This window comes from Rattus norvegicus, chromosome 14 (genome assembly GCF_021556685.1).
Source record: "Rattus norvegicus strain SHRSP/BbbUtx chromosome 14, alternate assembly SHRSP_T2T, whole genome shotgun sequence".
Lineage (NCBI taxonomy): Eukaryota > Metazoa > Chordata > Mammalia > Rodentia > Muridae > Rattus > Rattus norvegicus.
Genome location: NC_141547.1, coordinates 40,100,749 through 40,106,462, shown reverse-complemented (window position 1 = coordinate 40,106,462; position 5,714 = coordinate 40,100,749). Strand labels below are relative to the sequence as shown.

The 5,714-nt window shown below is 37.6% G+C and overlaps 1 pseudogene across 1 annotated transcript in view; it reads right to left on the bottom strand.

Moving 5' to 3' along the window:
* The window catches only part of Rtraf-ps2 (RNA transcription, translation and transport factor, pseudogene 2), a 46,198-nt pseudogene extending 41,986 nt beyond the window's left edge, over positions 1–4,212 (bottom strand). The window contains 1 exon segment of the transcript NR_172022.1: positions 3,612–4,212. The product of NR_172022.1 is annotated as an RNA transcription, translation and transport factor, pseudogene 2 (transcript).
* Between the last annotated feature and the right edge of the window lie 1,502 nt (positions 4,213–5,714).

Sequence of the window (5,714 nt, the reverse complement as noted above, 5' to 3'; positions counted from 1 at the left end):
TAAAGGCTGTTGAGAAGAATCCGACCGTGTTGCGTCTTCTTTGCTGGCTGAGGTGGGCGCTACATTCCATATGCATAGAAATCACAGGTAAACTGAGACGCAGCTTCCTAAGTACTGAGGTCCCTTAGTTGAAGCTTAAAGAATGGGATTCTAAAACCAGAGACCTCTGGGTTCAAATTCTAACAGTCAGGTTATGACTGCAGCTTTCACTGTGCCAGGGACTGCTCAAGGCAGAGGGTTCTGAGACATGGCATATTGTACCAGCTGACATTGGATATGAGCAATCTGTGCTCGGTTCTTTGGCAGTTTTCTTCTAGAGAACAGAAATTACAGTTTCTTTGGGCTTCATGGTCTTAGCTTCTGCAAAGTCTCAATTTTGTACCATCTCTAAGCTTATTAATATTCACACTGGCCTTCTTAAAACTTAATAATTGTGGTTTTAATGACTCTCTGAAATTTCTTTAGCCTCCAGAGTTACCATTCCAAGATTCCTGTTTATGAGTCCTTATCTCTAGGTGGCCCCTTTACCCTTGAAGTTCTGAGCTTAGGGCACAGGGACTTTTATATTCCGATGACTCTCTGGAATTCTTTAGTCATTTTCTTGCTTCTATACCTGTAAAGCCACAGCCAAGGATATAAGCCCCATCTTTCACATGCTAACAAGAACAGGTACAAAAAGATCATTCCTGATGCGTCTTTATTGAGCTTTCATATTGCAACACGAAGGGTTCAGTTCATAGGCTAAAGCTTTCCAGAAAATCCTAAGGTCTTTAGAAAAAATAGTATGCTTTTGGAAAAATAATCTAACTAGTCCTTAGACTCTAATTCTATATACCACAATGCAGCTCTTAGCTCTTCTAATTACAGGCGTCACATAAAGACCAGTCACTGGCTTCATATAACACCATCTATATGTTTCCTTAATTAAATGATTTAAGCTTGATTGAAGGGCTGGGTATACAGGATGTCTTTTCTACTCTCTGACCTGCTAACGTTGTTGGGAAGTGTTGAGTAGCTGTGGGCAGAGGTTTCTATAGCTAATGGGAACACTAAGGTGTCACCAAGGTTTACCAAATCAGGAATGAAGTATTATGAGCTCATCTTTTAACACAACTACAAGATAAGAGTATTGGCTTTAAACTGTCCTCTTAACCCGTCCCTGCATCACCACAGCTTTATAAAATGTTAGCAGTTTAACTTGTTCTTTGACACAGGTTGTAGTAGAGTTGACAGAAGCCTGTCCTCCTTCTTTGTCTTCTTCGTTAATTCAGATACAAAACTTACAGAACTCAGACACAGTGTGGATAGACAGAGTCACTTTGAAATTTATTATAACTTTTGGTAACCCCAGAAATCATTTGATACCTGAATGCCTCCTGAATATAATTATTTTCCAAACGATTTTTACGTATAGTAGATAAAATTGAGTTTGACAAGTTAAGCCTAACCGGCTTTCATATCTTTGTCTTCTTGACAGCTCTCGGCTTCATTCTCACTTTTCATTATGCCCTGCACATTTATTTCAGTATCTCAACACATCGCGTTCCCTACTCACGTGTGGACTTCACCTCCTTTCCCTATCAAAATTGGGAGAAAACTGGTTCCAAAATAAAATATGGATTAGAGGCTTCAATTGTTGAGGGCTTGTGTGTAACCTGAATTTTAATAAAAACATACATAGAGATTATATCTGTAACATTAAGATAGCACTAAATGAAATGGGTTCCTTGTAAGCTATTTGAAAATACATAAATTATGCAAACACACACACACTCACACATAGCATCCACGCACAGCACTCACACAGAGTAAAGAGTTATCCTCAAAATTTTAATATCAAAGCTTAAAATTGCAAAAGAGGTCTTCATAACTGACCTCTTCACATGCTCAGAAAGTGCTGTTTTGCTTATAGTGCCAAAAAATGATTGACATCCCTCTATGATCTTTTAAAATACATGGGATCCCTCTAATTCCCTCTCCTTGTTAAATGTTTCCCAAAATGAAATAACATTGGCACTTTCATTGTTGACCGATATTTTACTTTTAACCTGTGAACTCACTTCTCTTTTCTGTTTATCTTTTTGTTTTATATAAAAACCACCTTTAAGATCCTTAATTGAGGAAAAGGGGAATAACTTATTAGTGCTAGTGATAATCAGGTTCATCAAGCAAGATATCCAAGAAGTGCCTCATTACACACACAGGGAATCAGACTTGGTGGGTATCATTTATGTTACTATTCCCAATTTATATTTTTTTGTTTTTGTTTTCAGACATGGTCCCACTCTGTAACTCTGGCTGACTCGGAGCTCACTATGTAGACTAGGATGACTACACTCATAGACATTTGCTTACCTCTGCCTTGGGAGTCTCAGGATTAAAGATAGGACCCCCAAACTCAGCCTTTATTATTTATTTTTGTTCTGTATAATAGCATAACTATTTGGAATGCTGCTTTTCAAGTACCTGCAATTCTCCATGCATTGTTGGTTCACCATAGAATAAAATTGCTTTCTGTGTCTATACCTTCATTTCTCTTATTTTGTAGAACTCTGGCAACCTTATACTTAATGTCCTCATTATATTGTGCCTGAAATATTCCATTTTTTCATAGGGTTGTACATATAAGCAACCCTAATAGCACCCTTATCAATGCAGTGACCTTGCCAATCTAACATCTTTTAAGAATACCTGTTCTACTCTGGAATGGTCTGTCTTCACCTTGTGACAAATTCAAGCTCACTACTGCTATGTACAACTTTATTACTTTCAACCTTTATGAGTCAGGATTATATTCAGCTACATGCTTTGAAAACGTGCCTCTAGGACTTAACAAAATAGGATTCTTATAATCCACCATCTTATACATTAAAATAGAAGCTGCTATCTGCTATGCTCAAAGTCCTAGGGTTCCCTCAGCATTTCTGTGCTGCAAAGTATTAAAAGCCAGTCCTTGAGGAGGGGACTCCATCCTGATGAAGGAGCTTAGGCATTCCTTTGCTTTTCCATCCAGGGAGGAGATATAAACACAGTCAATAAGGAATGGTTATTCAGTTATCTGCCAGGACCTTGATTTTGAATTGGCTGGCCTTTAGACTTGTAAAGAAATATTTTTTTTCTAGTTTACCCAGTCTTATGTGGTTTTTATTTTATAGTGACCTGAGCAATTTAAGAAATCTCTTAACAAATCTAGGAAACAACATCAATGACAGAATGGATTGACAATACAAAATTTCCCTCAAAACTCAAAAGAAGAAGCCATCTTTGCTATTCCAAGTCATGTGAACTGAAGTCAACTAAGAAACAAGATACAACTAAGGGGGAAAATCTGTCCTTACAAAGTTGTTCATTAACTTCTACATACTACTGGGCCATGTGTTCTTACACTCCACAATAAAAACAATAGCTGGATTTAAATGAGAAATGTACCCTATAGATAGATATTTGAACACATGGGTCATAGTAGATGTTGCTGTTCGTAGAAATAACCTTTGTGGGGACAGACCCTTGCAGGAGTAATACGCCTTTTGGACAAACTTTGAGAACAGTCCTGTCTGTTCGCCATGTTTCATGATTGTGGTTGAGGATACCAGAACTCAGCCTCCCCTTACATGTGTCACATCTTGCTGATGCCTTGTCTCCTTGCCATGGTGAACTTTCAACCTTCTGGAACGGTAAACCCTTCTTTCCATAACTTTTGTCATTGCCCCTCATGTTCTATTACAGTAACAGAGAAATAGCTAATACAATAATGAAAACTGAATAAAACGTCAGTAACTGTGGATTAGTTGAAATATCAAATCCTTCTAGCATTAATTAGGAGACTAACACTATGTGTAATTAATTGTATTTCTAACTGGTCAATTCAGAGATGTTGGTTTTCTCTTTTGAGAATTCCTTTGTCGGTTGCCTGATGAGAACAAACATGACAAAGGGATTGGACAGTATAATCCCTGGAGATCATAGCTTTTTGAGTCAATTCTTGGTTTTTCAAGTATAGTTTGAAATTTTGACTATTCCTGTCTGTCTCCAATCAGACCTGTAAATCTATGGCTGACTAGTTTTCTCCTTAGGCTTTTTGTCTAGTGTGATCAATTCTACACAATTTTGTCAAGATCCTTCAGATAAACTTCTGCTAATCCTGTGCTCAAACCCTTAGTACTTAGATATTGGATTGTTGTCCTAAAGCCAGTAGAATGAATAGTTTCTGAATGATACAATACATCAATGGCATTTCTGCACCAAGAATTACTCAGAGGATCTTTTAGAAAAGGGGTGGACACCTTCCCTTATTTTTGCCACAGCCTTATTTCGCTGTAGCCTTATTTTATAAGCAACCCATTTAGCGATACTGCCTCTCTTTACCTCTGAATGCTCCTAGTTAAATGCACTTTCACCCAGCAGGGTTTCCAGGCTCTCCCGTTTTCCCTAACAGAGCAGCTTTGCCACCATTGCTTATGGGTTTAGCTTCTGGTGCCAGAGCTCACGTTACTTTGTCAGGGCCTTGCTAATGTAGCAAGAGACAGGTTCACTGCAGCCTTTTGAGTTCCCTACAGTTTCCTGAAGCCTGTGGCCTTCAAATGCCCTGCCCAGGGCAAGCGAAGGCTGAACCATAATTCAGTACAGTAGCATTCTTCAATTTTATATCTTGATATGTTCTTGCTAAAGAGCTTTCTCTTGCTTACAAAGAAATGTGTTCATTTTTCCACTTATAAAAATCTTTAACAGTGAACAACAATTTGGATAACTATAAAAAGATCAGCATAGTAGATGATTCCAATTTGAGTTTATTCATTTCACATCACATGAATTTAAATCAGGCTAGAAACTCTGATGTCATTAGTGTGATGGGTACCGTCAAATGACATATTTGAGGTCACTTCTACTGCGGGCTCTTGTCCCACATTTCAAGAAGATGAGAAAAACGAGATACATGCAGAAGACAGAAGAAAACTCTTCAATATATCTAGCCATGTTTTGATTCTGCTTCAAGGGCTAGGCTCAAAGGATGACTGCTCCGAACTCTACATATGTTTCTGCCTACATATGTTTGTGTACTCTGTGAGTGTTTGGTGTCTCTGAAAATGAAAAGAGGGCATCAGATCCACTGGAAATAAACTTATAGATAGTTGTGAGTCACCATGTGTTTACTAGGAACTGAATCAAGGAACTTGTTTCATACATGAAACATTTAAATTTTTATTGGTTTGCTTATGCATCAGTTGACAATTTTGGTGTCTCTAGTAATAAGGAAGCTGAATGTCCAGTAAATAGTGAGCACATAGTTTACAACATTCCTTAGTTAGTTCCCTAGCAATTTTGTATTTTAGTTGTACTAAAGTAGGGTGTCCACATAAAAACTCACCTTCTTTTCCTTTGAAGGCTAAATTATAGCATTTCTTTCTTTTGGAAACGTAATTCATTTTCTATGAAGAGGAAAACTGAGCTCACAGCCCCATCGTGAAAATCAAGTAGGCACATTTCACTTGAAGTATGACTCTCTCTTTCCTTGTTGAGAGACGTGTAAATACACTATTAATATCAGGAAGGTGCATGGATAAAGTACATCTTTATTTTATTTGCAGTCTTTGAAAATGGGCATGAGTGGACCAAGCAGCTTTCTAGAATGAATGAAATTCCCCTGCATACACTCAAATTTTAATTCTTTGATTAAAAGTTTCAGTTTTATTTGTTTTATATGCATTGGTTTCTGC